This window comes from Apium graveolens, chromosome 4, assembly GCF_009905375.1.
Source record: "Apium graveolens cultivar Ventura chromosome 4, ASM990537v1, whole genome shotgun sequence".
Lineage (NCBI taxonomy): Eukaryota > Viridiplantae > Streptophyta > Magnoliopsida > Apiales > Apiaceae > Apium > Apium graveolens.
In genome coordinates this window covers 138,794,109-138,813,162 of record NC_133650.1, presented here as the reverse complement: position 1 = coordinate 138,813,162, position 19,054 = coordinate 138,794,109, and positions in this window count along the sequence as shown.

Here is a 19,054-nt window from a genome sequence, read left to right as displayed (position 1 = left end):
TCTCAGGATTATAAGGACTTTACTCTTGAAAGATTATATGGAATCTTGAAGACTTATGAACTAGAGTTGGAACAGGATGAGGTATTGGAGAGGGGGAGAAAGAAAGGAGGTTCAGTTGCATTGGTAGCTGAAAATGAGAAAGAATGCAGAAAAGAAACTGTGAGATCTACATCAAGCTCCAAATATGGTGTAAGAAATCCAGAATCAGACAAGGGTAAAGGGCAAGTTGCTGAAAATGAAGACAACTCCAGTCAAGATGACTCTGATGGTATTGATGAGCATCTTGCATTTCTGTCCAGGAGATTTGCAAAGATGAAGTTCAGGAAAAACACTAGAGCCACTAAACCCTATAAGAACATGGTGGACAAATCCAAGTTCAAGTGTTTTAATTGTGGTATAAGTGGACACTTTGCAAGTGAGTGCAGAAAGCCAACCTCTGAAAAGAAGAAATTTGAACAAGTAGATTACAAAAAGAAATATTTTGATCTACTCAAACAGAAGGAAAGGGCTTTCATTACTCAAGAAAAGGACTGGGCAGCTGATGGAGATGAAGAGGATGAAGATGTGGATTATGTCAACCTTGCTCTCATGGCTGATTCTGAAGAAAACGAAGTTAGTTCATCAAGCAATCAGGTAATCACTACTGATTTAACACAGCTTACTAAAGAAGAGTGCAATGATGCTTTCAATGACATGTCTACTGAATTGTATCATTTGCGTGTGTCTCTTAAATCTCTTGCTAAAGAAAATAGTAGGATCAAAGAGAACAATCTGTTTTTAAGCAATAGAAATACTGTGTTAGAAAATAAGTTGATTGACCTAGAGAAAACCAAATTGCATTGTATATCTGTTGAGAATGAACTAGCTGAATCTGTTAAGAAAGTAGAAATACTTTCCAATCAATTAGAGAAAGAGCAAGAGGTGATTAAAGCCTGGAAAATATCTAGGGATGTAAGTGCTCAAATTGCCAAAGTCCAAGGAATTGAATCATTCTGTGAAACTGCCTGGGATAAAAATAAAAAGAAACTGGAATTAATTGATGGACTGTCAACGGATGTGGAATCAACGGATGATGAAAGTTATCCGTTGAAGGAAGAAAAGGAACATCCGTTGAAGGTTCCTCAATTAAAACAGGCAGATGTTTCTAAAAGAGAAAATCTAAAGAAACTCAACAAAAAGTTTGGTTCAACTTCAAAGAACTTTGTCAAAGAAGAAGCAAGCACATCCAAAGATGTCAGAAAGGTGAATGTAGGGCACATGACCTTAGAACAGTTAAACAATAGGCTCAAGATGGTTGAGGATAAAAAGGAATCCAAAAGGAAATCCAACAGAAATGGGAAGGTAGGAGTTAACAAACATAACAATTACACACCTGATAAGTATGCTCCTAGAAAAAGCTGTGTGCATTGTAGTAGTGTTAATCATCTATCTGCTAATTGTAAATCTATTAAGAAATCTCCCATAACTGTACCCTCTTCCATGCCTAACATGTCTGTATCACCTCTACATGCTATGCCTGTTATGTCTCAACAAAATCCTTATGCACATTTTGCAAACATGCCATATTTTAACAATCCTTATCTTGCTGCATTCAGTATGCCTCAATTGCCATACAATATGCCAATGTGGAATAACATGTATGCACAATCCATGCCTAATAATTCTATAAATGTGCTGGATAATGTTGTGACTAACCCTACACCTCAACCAACCACATCTAAGACCAAGGTTGACTCAAACTCACCTAAGTCTAAAGATGCAGGAGGAATGAAGTCTAGGAGAAAGGCTAACAAGAATGGACCCAAGGAAACTTGGGTACCAAAATCAAATTGATTGATTTTGTGGTGTGCAGGAAAATAGAAGAAATCTATGGTACTTGGACAGTGGCTGTTCAAGACACATGACTGGAGATTTCTCCCTGCTCACAGAGTTTAAAGAGAGAGCTGGCCCCAGCATAACCTTTGGAGATGACAGCAAAGGGATTACTATGGGATATGGCTTGATTTCAACAAGGAATGTCATCATTGAAGAAGTTGCATTAGTTGATGGTCTCAAGCACAACTTACTGAGTATCAGTCAACTATGTGATAGAGGGAATACAGTTTCCTTCAATTCTGAAGCCTGTGTTGTCACTAGTAAGAAAGACAACAAAGTGGTTCTAACTGGAGTTAGAAAAGGAAATGTGTACTTAGCTGACTTCAACTCTACAGATGCAGAATCTATTACTTGTCTCTTCAGCAAAGCAAGTTCAGTTGAGAGTTGGCTATGGCACAAGAAGCTATCCCATTTGAATTTCAAGACAATGAATGATCTAGTCAAAAAGGACTTAGTAAGAGGAATTCCTCTTGTTGAATTCTCAAGGGATGGTCTGTGTGATGCTTGTCAGAAAGGCAAACAAAGGAAAGCATCATTTCAGAAGAAGCTTGAAACAACAATTGATGAACCATTACAGCTGCTACATATGGATTTGTTTGGACCAGTCAATGTATTGTCAATAGCAAGAAAAAGATATTGCTTAGTGATTGTAGATGATTTCTCAAAGTTCTCATGGGTCTGTTTTCTTGGATCAAAGGATGAAGCAAGTGAAATCATTATCAATCACATCAGGCAAGTCAATAATCATCCTGACTTGAAGGTAAGAAACATCAGGAGTGACAATGGAACTGAGTTCAAGAATTTGACATTAAGGCTGTTCTGTGAAGAAAATGGAATCATGCATGAGTTCTCAGCTCCAAGAACACCTCAGCAAAATGGGGTAGTTGAAAGAAAGAACAGATCTTTAATTGAGGCTGCCAGAACAATGCTTGAAGAATCAAAGTTACCAACATATTTTTGGGCTGAAGCTGTTAATTGTGCCTGTTTCACTCAAAATATTTCTTTGATCAATCAAGCTAAAGGCATGACTCCTTATCAGTTGTTCAAGAAAAGAAAACCAACTCTAAACTTTCTTCATGTCTTTGGATGTAAATGTTTTATACTAAGGAATCAATCTGACCATAAAGGGAAGTTTGATGCAAAGGCTGATGAAGGAATATTTGTTGGTTATTCAGCTGGAAAATCTTATAGGGTCTACAATCTAAGAACCAACATTGTTATGGAATCTGTGCATGTTGTGTTTGATGATAAAAAGATTGATGGACTAACAGATGAGGAACATTATGAGAGACTCAAATTTGACAATATTGAAATATATTGTGATGATAGTGAAGAAGAGATTGATGGAGACGACACTTCAAAAGGAATACAAAATTTGCTCCTGGATAATGCACAAAATTCAGCATCCGTTGAAAGACATTGTGCATCATCCGTTGAAGTACTTAATGAAGCATCCGTTGATCATAGCTCATCAACTGATAATCAATTTACATCATTAATTGATGGAACTCCAAGTTCCCTGTAAAGGACCAACAACTCAGGGGGAGTTTCAACTAATCAAAACTCTATCTCACATCATGACAATACTGAGATCACCTCATCTAGAGCTCATCTTCCACCTCAAAGGAAATGGACCAAGAATCATCCCTTTGAACTGATCATTGGTGATGCATCATCTAAAGTGCAAACAAGAAGAGCTACTCAAGATGAATGTCTGTATAGTAGTTTTCTATCTCAGGAGGAACCTAAGAAAGTGGAAGAAGCCTTATTGGATCCAGATTGGATATTAGCTATGCAGGAAGAGCTAAACCAATTTGAGAGAAACCAAGTTTGGAAGCTGGTACCCAAACCAAAGAACAAGAGTCCTATTGATACAAAATGGGTATTCAGAAATAAGATGGATGAAAATGGCATTATCATAAGGAATAAAGCCAGATTGGTTGCTAAAGGCTATTCTCAGCAAGAGGGAATAGATTTTGATGAGATATATGCTCCTGTTGCAAGACTTGAAGCTATCAGAATCTTTCTAGCCTATGCAGCCCATGCCAATTTCAAAGTCTATCAAATGGATGTCAAGAGTGCATTTCTAAATGGGAAATTAGAGGAAGAAGTCTATGTAAGTCAACCTCCAGGATTTGAAGATCCAAATTTTCCAGACTATGTGTATTATCTGTTGAAAGCACTCTATGGACTGAAGCAAGCACCTAGAGCCTGGTATGAAACATTATCAAAATTTCTTTTGGAGAATCACTTCACTAGAGGTACTGTTGATAAAACTCTCTTCTTTAGAAATGTTAATGGCTCTAGTATACTTGTTCAAATTTATGTAGATGACATAATATTTGGTTCTAAAGATAATAAACTTTGTAAAAAGTTTGCTAAGCTAATGCAAAGTAATTATGAAATGAGCCTAATGGGAGAACTAACCTATTTTCTTGGTTTACAAATTAAACAAGTTAGTAATGGAATTTTCATTAGTCAAACTAAATATATTCATGATCTTTTAAAGAAGTTTGACTTAATGGAATGTTCATCTGCAAAAACTCCCATGGCCACTGCCACCAAACTTGAATTAAATAAGACTGAAAGGTCTGTGGACATTACAAGTTATAGAGGCATGGTTGGTTCACTTTTATATTTAACTGCTAGCAGACCAGATATAATGTTTGCTACATGTCTGTGTGCTAGATTTCAAGCTGATCCTAGGGAGTCTCACTTAATTGCTATCAAGAGAATTTTCAGATATCTCAAGGGTACACCAAATTTAGGAATTTGGTATCCTAGAGAATCTGGCTTTGATCTAATTGGTTATTCAGATGCAGACTATGCAGGTTGCAAAATAGACAGGAAAAGTACAACAGGCTCCTGCCAATTCCTGGGAAACAAGCTTGTATCATGGTTTAGCAAAAAGCAAAATTCAGTCTCTACTTCTACAGCTGAGGCTGAATACATTGCTGCTGGAAGTTGCTGTTCTCAAATGTTATGGATGAGGAATCAACTCCTTGATTATGGACTTCATGTTGATAGAATACCTATCTTTTGTGACAACACAAGTGCCATAGCCATAACAGAGAATCATGTGCAGCACTCAAGGACCAAGCACATTGATATTAAGTACCACTTCATCAGGGAGCATGTCATGAATGGTACAGTGGAACTACATTTTGTGCCACTTGATGAATCAACATTCACAAGATTGGTAAGTGAGCTAGGTATGCTTAATTACTCTTAAAATTCATGTCTTCTTTGCAATTTGAAGTGAAGCCTGAAATATATTAGTTGCTAGAACAAATTTGACTTTTAACAAAGTTTATTCCATCAACGGATGTTCCCTATCCGTTGAAAGTCAAAATTGCTCTATCAACGGATATTCATTATCCGTTGAAAGACAAGTATATCTCTGGAACTTTTATCCGTCAACGGATAAAGCTGAAGTACCTTTCAACGGATGACAATTTACATTATCCGTTGAAATGTCACATCAGACGTTTGAGGTGTTTCACAGCCGTTGATTCTATTTTCTTAACCGTTGATACCATACATACATCTGTATGTATTGGTTTTAAAGGTAGTTATTAGAATACTTACAGTTTATTCTTAAACGGCTGAAATTCACTAACACCTATTTATTGATTAATCCTTTATTTATTTCTTTTTCTTTGAAAGCATATAAGCCCTTCTGATTGTTCATTATTACTTTACGCTTTCTTAGAATTTCAAGCATTTACCATTTTCTCTCTGCAAAACCTTCAAGTTATTCTCTGCAATTTCTACTCACAACAATGGCACCAGTCGTGAAGATTATGTCTCAATCTGGGTTCATCTACGAGAAGAACAATTTCATAGCTCTGGTAGAAAAGAATGAAGCCCACTCAGATTATCACAAAATGATGGACTTCATCAAAAACTGTAAACTTAGCTATGCAATGCTGGAAGCCCCAACGATTTTCTGTGAAGTAGTTGAGGAGATTTGGACAACTGCTGAGTTCAACTCCATGGATATGACTATCTCCTTCACTCTCAAAGGTAAAAATCACTGTATTAACTGTGATGACTTACAAGCATGTTTTAAATTACCTGAGAACAATGCCATGACACCACACACTGATAGTGATGTATCCAGCATGTTAGATTCCATAGGTTACTCTCTTAACTCTGCTAATTTAGGGGGTATTAGACGAAAAGGCCTTAGGAAAGAATGGAGTTTTCTTGGGGATGCCTTCATAAAGGTTTTCTCTGGGAAAATTAGTAATTTTGATGCCATAACTTCATCTCTTGTTAATATGTTCTATATGCTTGTTTCTGATAGGTACTTTAACTTTAGCAACTATGTGATGCTAGAATTAGGTACTAGATTAGGTAACAAAGCTAATAGACCTAATAACATCTATTATGCTAGATTCTTTATGTTATTGGCTAACCATGTTGCTGAAGGTTTAGTCATTATCAATGAGAATAATAAACTCAAGTGCTGGGCACAAGAGAAAAGAGTTCTTGCAGACTTATTGAGAATGGATCTCAACAGCAGTGTGCAATTGGTATATTTACCAATCATGAATGCACCCCAGGTAGGTGAGGTAATTACTTCTACAACTCCTACTTCTTCCAACCCCTCTATTTCTTTATCTTCTAGTGTGGCCATGAAATCTGTGTCAATGCCCCAACAGATTTCTACCAAGGTCACCAAATCTAAACTTTCAAAATCCAAGACAAAGAAAACCACCTCTGTTGTTTCTCAAAAGACAACAGTTGTAACAACAACCATTAACCCTGAGGGAAGTGATCAGGGTGTGAGTGGTGAGGGGAGGGGTGAACATCAAAGAAACCCCCAGGATAAGGAAGGAGAGTTGAGTGCTTCCCAAGCTAGCCAAGCCCCAGTTTCTCAAAAAGCTGTGGTGGTTGAAAAGGTTTCTAGCACATCCCTAGTAGCATCCTCCCAAAAGGATGTTACTATTGAAAAGAGTTCCCAACCAGGAACACAGAACAAAAGAGGGAGGGACACTAAAGCCAAACACTCACCTACAAAAGCTTTTATTAGAAGAAAGAAGGCTAGAACCCAATCTTCTACACAGGGTGCACACACTGCACAGATACATCCATCTGTCTCTGTGCCTTCTCAAACTCAGTTTGATGTGACTCCAATAAATGTGGAGTCACAGCCCCATTCTCTCACAATAACTACACATCAATCACCAAATACTTCTTCACCAAGATGAGGGAGTGAGATATGTGAGCCAGGGGGAGCCCCTGATGCAAGAACATAGAGAAAAAGAGAGAAAAGCAGGTACAGTTGATACAAGGGTGAAACCAGCCATTGCTCATGAGTCAATGATTGTGGATGATGCTGAAAAGGAAAGACAATTTCAGCAACATTACAAAGCTGTAATTGATAACATTTCCTTGGATGCTGACACTTTTACTCATCCTGTGACAGCCTATCAAATGTTGGCTGCTCAGGGCAATGAGGAGGCAGAAAGGACACTACATCTAGTGCACACAACAGAATCTCTTCAAAGGGATAAAGCTGCTATTAACAGGATGCCTTCTACAGCTGGTGAGCCATCTGAGGAATTTGGAGTAAATTCTGATGATGATGACTCTATTTCTTCTGATGGAAGCATGAACATAGGGGGAGATGAAGACCCTAGTTCCATTCCTAATCTACCTGAATGGGCCCTGACTAAGGAGCATAGAACAGGTGAATTCAATGTCCACTTGGTCAAACAAATCATCACTATTCAACAGGCCATTCAGAACACTTCAAATGCAAATATCAAGGCTATCCTCCAAGCTCACCTGGACTCACTGCATCTCATGAAGTTGCAGAAAGTAAAGCAAAATATGAGTCTAGATGATCTCAGGAAAGATATTGCTGACTTGAAATCCTTCACTTCAGAAAAATTGGATTCAGTCATGCCCTATGGTACTTTGCAGGACTTGGTTTCGAGATTGAAAAAGGAATCAGTTACTGAACAAAGGCTGGCCAAGTTGGAAGACAGAGTTCAAGGAATTGAAGACTCTGTGGCCACCCTTCTTCTCAACCAACAATCTCAAACCAATCTCCTAATGCAGCTGGCAAAAGCACAAGGCTTGACCCCTCTCCTTGATGATAACAAAAAGGGGGAGAATAAAAGGGAAGGGGAAGGAGAGCCCTCTACAAAGATTCAGATATCTAAAGTGCTAGTTCCTGCCATCACTACCTCTCCAATCATTCAAATCAAGGGAAAACCTGATGGAATTGATTTGATTCAGCTAGCAGCAGCTGAAATACAAATGAAAGAACAATGGAGGAAAATTGATGAAAGGTTACAATTGGTGTTTGGTTCTACACAAAATAAATCAACATCTGTGAAATTTAGCATAAAGATTGAACCAATCAACATGGAGCTCAAGCCAGTAGGGAGAAATAAGGTTGGAGAGACTTCTTTCAAGAATTTAAAACCTATGGTTCTAAAGCCTAACACTAGATCCAGTATGGACTCCACAAAGAATCCCCTAGACTTTGCTCAGATAAAGGAAGTAGACTTTCCTCTTCCAAAACCTGATGGAGATAAAGTTCTAAGTGCAAGCATCATAAAGAAGAAGGAGACCAAGGACAAGGGTGAGAGAATGAACATGGCCTTTATCTATAGAGAGGGAAAGAGTATCTGTGTGATGCAAGGACATCCCAAATTTCTAAAGGCTAAAAGGGAAGAAACCAGAAGGTTGAAGAAAGAAGCTGTAAAACTCAAGGCTGACAAAAGAGCACAAGCAAAGCTTGAAAAACAGCTAAAGTCAAGCCAAGTTGAAGAAATGAAAGGAATTGAAGTCAGGGGTGAAGAAAAGATTGCTAACTTAGATGAGGTTCTTGGGAGCATATTTGGTGAAAATATGGAGGAAAGAGAGGAATGGCAGAAGGGAAACAGAAGAAAGGCCAAGGCACACAGAAGGAGTGAAGATAACCCTGAAGATACCAAATCTATATCTAAACCACTACCTTCCATACCTGAACCTTTTGTTGCTGATCCCTCTATAAATATCCATGGTGAACCAATCATTCCAAAAGAGGAACCTATTGATTGGGACAACATCACATTGCCTACCTTTGTAACCAATATACCACTACCAAAGAAACAGAAAAGAAAATCTAAATCTACACCTCCCCTAACCTCTAAGAAATTCACTCAAAAACAAAAACCTAACCCTAAGCCACCCATTTCTAAAGATGATTATGTTCACATCTGTGACATAAAAGAAGCTTCAGACATTAATCTCTATCTGGATGAGCTGGAGGAAGTAAGGGGAATAGCTGCCTACAGACAGCTACCAGAGAGATTGGTTTTCAGATATAAGGGAGCTGGGGAAAGAACATGGCCTCTCTACAGGATTCTAAATGAAGGCTACTCTACCTTGATCAGAGTCTTTTCAGCCATCAAAAAGGATTCTGGCTTTACCAGAACAGCCAAGACTGAAATTCTCAACAAGATTGCCAACATAAGGAAGACTTGGAGGGAACCAAATGCTTTGCCCAGAACCTTACTCATACAAGAAAGGGGAACTAAAATTCACAAATCACCTCATTGGTTGATGGAATTTAGAGATGACAAAGGAGTCAGAAGATTTTTCAGACTTGAAGACCAACTCAAGATTGCCAGCAATGAAACTCTCAAGGAAATGCAATCTAAGTTGGATATCAGTGATGAAGATGAAGCTGAATTCTTCAGACAACTCCAACTCCAAATTGAGGAAAATGACAAAGGGCTAGGAAAGAAAACCAGGGAACAAAGAAGAAAATGATGATTTGCTCAGGCTAGAGGAGCACCCTTGGAAATACTGTAAATCTTCAATTACCTCCTAGTACATACACTTTTGCAGCACTTTTTATATTTCTACTTAGTTTCAATTCAAATATTTGTTAAGTGTTTTGTTATCATCAAGTTAACCCTGAATTTATGCCTACAGTTCTTATAGACATAAATAGGGGGAGATTGTTAGGAATATATGTGCATTAGTTTGATGATATGTTTAACAAAACACTTAAGTAGAAATTTAGTGTCTGTAGCCTCAACGGATAAGACCACTTTGGCTATCCGTTGATGGTGTAGCTTTACTTAGAAATAAGTCTAGTATTGTAGCATATTTCAGTCTCTGTATTTAAAATTGTAATTCTTAGAAGTTGAGAGAAACTATGAGTCATGTTGACTACTAGATGATATGCAGATAGGAAGGCCAATTGTAAATATTTCATGCCTTGTAATTTTGTATAAATGAAGTGGTATCAACGGATGACTTAAAGACCTTCAACGGATGAGAAGCTAAGCTTCAACGGATGTCTCTAAAGCTTCAACGGATAACATCCTTCAACGGATGAGAGCATCAACGGATGAAAGCTTCAACGGATAACATCCTTCAACGGATGAAGTCATCAACGGATGAAAGCTTCAACGGATGTTCTGCTAATTAGCCGTTGATAAGTGGTAGTTGTACCTACAAACAGAGGCACGTGGGTTGACAGAGAAAACCTGAGATGTGGTAGCCGAATTTCAGGATCAACAGAAAAAGCAGCCGTTCTTCTTTAGTACAAAGTTGCAATAGTCAACAAAGTACTTGAGTGAACAGGAAAAGAAGCAAGTGAAGAACTTATTTTACTATTGTAATTTTATATTGTTTTTCACTTGTACACTTGGTAATATATATAAACCAAGAAGAAGCTAGTAATTAGAGAGAGATTTTTCCAGAGCTGTTAAGAAATATCTTGAGAGAAAATTCATCTAGTTTGTACTAGGATGCAGCTGTGATCAACATTGTTGAACACAGATTTTCTAATATACCATCTCTGGTGGAACAACAAATCCACCAGAAAAGTTTTTAAAGTTTGTTGTGTTCTTTACATTTTGTGTTTGAATATATATCTGTCTGCATTAGCTCAAAGCAATTCATACACTTGTTCATCTAGAACACACTGCTTTAATAAACTTCTCAAAACTTGAAAAAGTTTTGAGATTTACATTCAACCCCCCCTTCTGTAAATCTCATTGTTAGTCCTCTAGGAATAACAATATCTATATCTTTATATATAGTACTATATATGTCCCTCAAGACGTTTAGCTTGGGTGATGAAAGTTTGACACGCATTTTAAGACTCCCAAAAGATGTAGTTTCATAAATTATTTTATTCTTTTTACTTAATAAAAATTTAACATTTAAATTTTTATATACAAAATAAAAATTTAAAAATAAGTTATAAAACTATGTTACAAAATGAGAGTTGTGTGATTTAATAAGTTATGGATGGGTTTAAAGTTTTGATTCTGGATCGGTAAGAGTTGCATGAAAGAGTTATGATTAGTGATTTCATTGGGTTTTGAAAGTGTCCATGTGAAAGTTTGGTAAAATGGATTTTTTCGTCACCCAACTTATTGTGTGTTTAGAAATTTACCACTCAACTATAACTTTTTTTATTTTACTCACTAATGTTAGGTTCGGATTTTTTTTAGTCACTAGCGTTAGGTTCAGATTTGATTATTAGTATTTTGTTAACTTTTTGTAGCATTATTAAAATATAGTGGTAACTAGTACAAAAAGTGTCATTTATAAGAAAGTTTATATGCGTTTGAGTTTGCCAGTTGCATATGAAGGAGTTGTATAATGTCTGAATTATATACGTCTGTTATAAAAAGGACGCATATTATTTTAAACATCTGGTCAGAACAGACGTATATACATTATAAACAAATGCATAAAATCAGATCATATACGTCTGTTATTTTTTATGTAGGGTACTAAACTCAAAAGCAAAATTATTAGAGAGAGTCATCCCAATTCGTACTAAAATTATTGAGAAATAAAAGAATAAAAAAATCAATACAATCAAATTACAGACTGATCATAAAGTATTAAAAACATTAAAACATTACATATCAATATTTTGTCAAACGACACTTTCAAACCCAGTGAAATCACTAATCACAATTCCTTCGTGTAACTCTCACCGACCCATAATCAAAACTATAAACCCATCCATTATAATAGAATCATGAAACAAGTATGTGTATAAACACAAAAATAGAAATAATGTTATAATAATTTGAATTTGGTATTAAATCAAACAACTCTCACAAGATATTTTTCTTACAAACATAGTTTCATAACTTATTTTTAAGATTTTTTTATATAAAATTTAAATGTTAAATTATTATTCAGAAAAAAAAATTTAAAATAATATATGAAACCATATCTTTTAGGAGTCTTAAAATACGTGTCAAACTCTCATTGCCCAAAGTAAACGTTTCGGGGACATATGGAGTATTGTTAGATATATTTGATAATGTCATGACTAATATGATTTATGTTTAGTTTTCAGATCTTACTTAACAGGACAAATCAGTACTTAACTGGGAATCAGTACTTATACCGGAAGTCAGGACTTAAGGATATCAGTACTTATATTATCAGGAGATAATAATCAGAAGTTGATTATCAGAACTTAAGTGCTGAAGGACGATTAGACAAGGAAAGTAGCTGATTAAAGGAAAGAAGATCGAAATAAACATAAGAAGAGATATGCATGAAGGAGTTCTGTGAAAAATGGAATACTTGGAAGAAAAGATATCTGATTGATATATTTTAGGAAGCAGAATTATATTCCATATCAATTAGCGATTATCTTGTAACTGTGTAGTATATAAACACAAACATAGGGTTTACACTATAAGTGTTATCATATTCGAGAAGATTATTCATTGTAACCCTAGCAGCTCTCGTGATATTTGTTCATCACTGAGAGGTAACAGTTCCATACTGTAACAGAGTTTATTGTTTCAATAAAGTTTGTTTTCTGTTACTTAGGATATTAAAGTTCGATTTGATTGTATTATACACTGTATTCACCCCCTCTACAGTGTGTGTGACCTAACAAGTGGTATCAGAGCCTATATGTTAACACACATACAGTTAAAGATCCAAACACAATCATGTATGACACAGAAACTCCAACTAAGCCTACCAAAACTGAAGAACCTCCAAAGACACAAATTTAAAGTCGGTATGAAACCATCAGAGTTCCCATACTGAGACCATCTGAATATGCCATATGGAAGGTGAGGATGACCATGTTTCTGGAAGCTACAGATCCAGAATATCTTGATAGAATCAAGGAAGGGCCTCACAAACTAACCAAGCTCGATGTTGCAGTTGCAGGTGAAGCAGCAAAAACCGTACCAAAGGAAAATAGTGATTATACTGCTGAAAATATCGCATCAATTGCTAAGGTACGACACTTACTGCATAGGGATTAACTTCTGACAAACTAAAACTGGAAAAGACAGCTGAAGTAAACATAGGCTTAATGACAAAGAAGCAGCTTAAGCATAAGCTGAAAGAAGTTAAGAATGTAAACAAGGTAAAATCACCTAGGAAAAATAGGAATGGAAAGGAAGGTGTGAATAAAAGCAATGATTATAAACCTGTTCATGATGCTCCTAGGAAAACATGTCATAACTGTGGAAGTTCTAACCATCTGGCTTCTTTTTGCAGGAAGAATAAGAACATTAACTCCTTACCTTCAAAATCAGGAGTTAAGAGTCAGTCTGTTAGATAGAAACCACAAAATTCTTGTTTTCATTGTGGTAGTTTATGGCATTCCATTTATACTTGTAAGGAATATCATAGTTTGTACTATGATTATTATCAATTAAAACCTTCTTTGAAGAAAGTTTCCATTGTTCTTTCTAGTGTAAATTCTGATTCAAAGTCTGATAGTGTAAGTTCTGATAAGAAAAATATTAACATAAACTCTGATGCTAAATCCGCTGCAAATGTTAACAAACTTGATAAGGCCAAAGGATCCAAGCAAGTCTGGGTCCTTAAAATTAATCATTAGTGGTCTTTGTGATTGCAGGGCAACAAGAAAAATATCTTAGTTCTGGACAGTGGATGTTCAGGACATATGACTGGAAATAAAGCCCTGCTATCAGACTTTGTGGAGAAAGCTGGCCCAAGTGTTTCTTATGGAGATGGCAACATTGGAAAAACATTGGGATATGGCAATATCAATCTTGGGAATGTCATCATTAAAGAAGTAGCTCTGGTCTCAGGACTTAAACACAATCTGCTGAGTATAAGTCAAATCTGTGACAGAGGTTATCATGTTGATTTCTTTGAAGAACACTGTGAAATTGTGAGTAAATCTAAAGGCAAAGTTGTTCTGAAAGGATACAAGCGTGGTAACATTTATGAAGCTAAGCTTTCAACAAGTACTGATGGTTCTGCAATCTGTCTGATGAGTAGAGCATCAATTGAAGAAAGCTGGAATTGGCACAAGAAACTCTCTCATTTAAATTTTAACAATATAAATGAACTGGTCAAGAAAGATCTTGTGAGAGGACTGCCAAAGTCAGTATTTGCTCCTGATGGCCTTTGTGATTCTTGTCAGAAGGCCAAACAAAGAAAATCTTCATTCAAGAGCAAGACTGAATCATCAATTCTTGAGCCTTATCATCTACTACATGTTGATCTATTTGGTCCAGTAAATGTCATGTCTATTGCAAAGAAGAAATATGCATTGGTCATAGTGGATGAGTTCACTAGATACACATGGGTGTATTTCTTGCACACAAAAAGTGAAACTGCATCTATCTTGATTGATCATGTCAAACATCTGGATAAATTGGTCAAAGATTCTGTGAAAACCTTAAGGAGTGATAATGGCACTGAGTTCAAGAATTTGATAATGGAAGAGTTCTGCAAAAACCATGGAATAAAGCAGGAATTTTCTGCTCCTGGAACTCCACAGCAAAATGGAGTTGTTGAAAGGAAGAATAGAACTCTCATTGAAGCTGCACGTACAATGCTTGAAGAAGCAAAGCTTCCAACCTATTTCTGGGTTGAAGCTGTGCAGACTGCTTATTTTACTCAAAATGCAACACTCATTAACAAGCAAGGAAAAACACCATATGAGATGGTGAAGAAAAAGAAGCCAAATCTGAAGTACTTTCATGTATTTGGATGCAAGTGTTTTGTTCTCAAGACTCATCCTGAACAGCTATCCAAGTTTGATCTAAAAGCTGATGAAGGAATCTTTGTTGGTTATCCACTTTCCATAAAAGCCTTCAGAGTCTATAATTTGAGAACAAAAGTGGTCATGGAATCTATTAATGTCTCCTTTGATGACAAGAAGATTACTGGTCTTGAAGATTTTATTGACCATGATCAACTGAGATTTGAAAATGAAGACTCAAATTCTGATACTGAAAATCCTGACAGTCTAAGTCCTGATACTGTAAATTCTGATGGATTAAACTCTGATGTTATTGAAACCGTGATGACTACGCCAAAGAAAGATGCACCTGTGCAGGGGGAGCATACTCAAGATCTTACCACATCTCAAGAAACATCAGAACATACGTCTGGCTCTTCAAGATCTGATTCGTCAAGTTCTGATAAGCCAAGTTCTGATAGTGCTGAAAATCTAAATTCTGAAGAATCCAACTCAGAGAGCATAGTTTCAGGGGGAGCATCAGAAAATGAAAATGAAGACATCATGGATCATGGGGGAGCATCCAGTTCTAGAGAAAACCTTCCATCTGCAAGGAAGTGGACAAAATCACATACACCTAATTTGATAATTGGAAATCCTGATGCAGGTGTCAGAACTAGAACAGGTACTTCAAACGAATGTCTTTACAATTCTTTTCTCTCTCAGACTGAGCCAAAGAAAGTGCAAAAAGCTCTTCAAGATGCTGATTGGGTGCAAGCAATGCAGGAAGAGTTAAATGAATTTGAAAGAAACAAAGTCTGGACCCTAGTGCCAAGACCAAAGAATAGATCTGTTGTTGGTACAAAGTGGGTATTCAGAAACAAAACTGACAGTGATGGCATAATTACAAGGAATAAGGCAAGGCTGGTTGCAAAAGGATATTCTCAACAGGAGGGAATTGATTATGATGAAACATTTGCACCAGTTGCTAGGTTAGAAGCCATAAGGATATTTTTGGCTTATGCTGCTCACAAAAAGTTTACTGTCTTTCAAATGGATGTGAAAAGTGCTTTTCTCAATGGAGAATTGGAGGAGGAAGTATATGTTGAACAACCTCCAGGCTTTATAGACTACAAACATCCAGATTATGTCTACAGGCTTGATAAAACACTTTATGGACTTAAGCAAGCTCCTAGAGCATGGTATGAGACTTTAGCTCAATTTCTTCTAGAAAGTGGATTCAACAGAGGAACAATAGACAAAACACTGTTCTACCTCAACCATGGAAAGGACTTACTTCTGGTCCAGATTTATGTTGATGATATCATTTTTGGGTCTACAAATGACAGACTTTGCAAGAAGTTTGCCAAACTGATGCAGTCAAGGCATCAGATGAGTATGATGGGGGAACTTAGCTATTTTCTGGGCCTTCAAGTCAAGCAGAATGAAGAAGGCACTTTTATTTGTCAAACTAAGTACACCAAAAACTTGTTGAAGAAATTTGGAATGCAAGATTGTTCAAGTGCATCCACTCCCATGGCCACTGTAACAAAACTGGATAAGGATACTGGTAAATCAGTAGATATTACTGATTACAGATGTATGATTGGCTCTCTACTCTATCTAACTGCTAGTAGACCTGATATCATGTATGCTACCTATCTTTGTGCAAGATTTCAAGCAGATCCAAGAGAACCTCACTTAACAGCTGTGAAAAGAATTTTTAAGTATCTTAAAGGAACAGCTGATCTGGGATTGTGGTATCCTAGAGAATCAGATTTTAAACTAATAGGTTACTCAGATGCAGATTTTGCAGGTTGCAAAATTGACAGGAAAAACACAAGTGGAAGCTGCCAATTTCTTGGAGGCAGATTGGTTTCTTGGTTCAGCAAGAAACAAAAGTCAATTTCCACATCAACTGTAGAAGCAGAGTATATTGCTGCAGGAAGCTGTTGTGCACAGATTCTTTGGATGAAGAATCAGTTACTGGATTATGGGTTAACATATTTCAAAATCCCTATTTACTATGATAATCAAAGTGCTATTGCTATGACAGGTAATCCAGTTCAACACTCTATGACAAAGCACATCAGCATCAGGTACCACTTCATAAGGGAACATGTGGATGAAGGTACAGTGGAATTGCACTTTGTTCCAACAGAACAACAACTAGCAGATATCTTCACAAAACCATAGTGTGAAGCCACTTTTACAAGGTTGGTAAATGAACTTGGAATGGTTTCGGGTTCTTTCTCTAAATCTGCTTAGTCTTGTTCTGTTTTATCAGACTTTATGATCAGTATTTACAGAAATTAATCTCTTTGTGTATTCTGTGCTTAATTGACAAATGTGTTTAAGTACTGACTGTTGTCTGATATATGTTTCTAAACTCTGATAAGTGATATGTCTGTTTAAGTAACTATTCAATCCTATGAGGATAACTATATTAGATGCTGACCTAGTAGTCTTCAATAAACAAATGATCCTATGTAAGAAGTAATTATTTCTGTGGAAATCTATTGACACAAGCAAAATTCTGATAATTGAGCTTAGTTGAGTTTACTTTGTTTATCTTATTACTAAGTCACAAATTAGAATAATGCTACTCATCTGTTAAGTTCTGATACTAGTAAATCTGCTGAATGCACTAAGTGCTGATAAACCTCACTTATCAAAAGAAAAAGCAAAAGGATCAAAGAATAAAATCAGGTACTCCTTTGAGATCTAGAGTAAAAATGTGGAAGGGACGACCCAAGTGCATTGCTGGTATTAAGTAAATATGCATTAGAAAAGCAAAATATTTTCTTGGTGACTTTTCACACTCTGTGATTACTGGAGAAATACTCTGATAATAGCATAAATTCTGATAAGCAGTCGTGACTCACTTACACTGAGAAGCCACTGTGAAATGGAATTTAAAAAGATGCATAAAATTAGCACAAAATAGTTGAGGTGGACTCAAGCATGAACTTATTCAACAGTAGGTTTCAGAATAATGACATTTCTTTAGCAAAGTTTTAGTTATGCCTTATTTCTAAGATGTACTGAAGTGAATTAGACTTTACTCTTTGTCTGACATTTAGCTTAATGCACACACTAATCACTCCATATGAATGATGAAAATTACTGTTGTGGTCTATGTTGTTTTAGATAAATAGTCATTATGTCACATTGCACAAATTCTGAGGACAAGTTATGATGATTAAGTTCTGAAGAATATAACTCAGAACTTGTATGAGGACTTACTAAGATAGGCATTCATTTTTCGAGTTAAGAAATTATGTTCTGATGACTGTTAAGTTCTGATATAAGTCTAAGTTCTGATATTATAGTCTAATTCTTTACTTGACTTATCTGTGGATAATATTTGATAACAGTCTCGGTTCAAACTAGAATATGTTGAAGTGGAAGATTAATAGTCACTATGGTTAGGGTTAATGGTATTCGTGCTTGAACAGTCAACTTTTACTTGCTTCTTGTGCGCATTAAACCATGTTTTCTCTTTCCAATGAATGTTTTTCTTTTTCCAAGTCTGGGGAGACGAGGTAGAATTAATTCTACCTGTCAACATTAAATTCATTTGCGTCTCCTGGCATTCTCTTGCCTATATAAGCAACCACTTTACATCAGCCTTCCCATCAAATCTTTTCTCCCAAACTCACCTTACCTTCATACTTTTTCTTTCAAAAACACCATGGTCAGATACAACATGTTTTTGAACTACGAAACCTTCAATATGGAGCTAAGCTGTGCCGATTGGCAGCAGGAATGGCACGTCACTGCCATTTCTGATGAGATATGGGACTCTGTCCCACAGGAGGTACTCACCCACCTCATGTTCTTCTATATGGACTACCATCGCCATCTGGAGCGATTGGAGGAGGAAAGGCTGGAAGCTCTCCGCCAGCAAGAGTGAATCATTTGACTCGCCATTCTGTTTGTTGAGAGTAGGAAGAAGAAATGATTTATTTTCTTCTTCCTGTTTTGCTTCATCATCAGCCTTGCCCTGCTTCTTGAGCTAGGACAAAGGCTGTTGACGTTAGGTTTAGCAGCTTAGGGAAATCTTGTACAAGTACTGATGCAATTTCAATTTCATGAATGTATTCACTTGATATATTAATGAAATTTGTTTTTGTTTCAAGATTTTGTCTCTAAGTTATTTTGTAATGCATTGATAAATCCTGATAAATATTCATATTCTGATGACCATATAAATTCTATTTT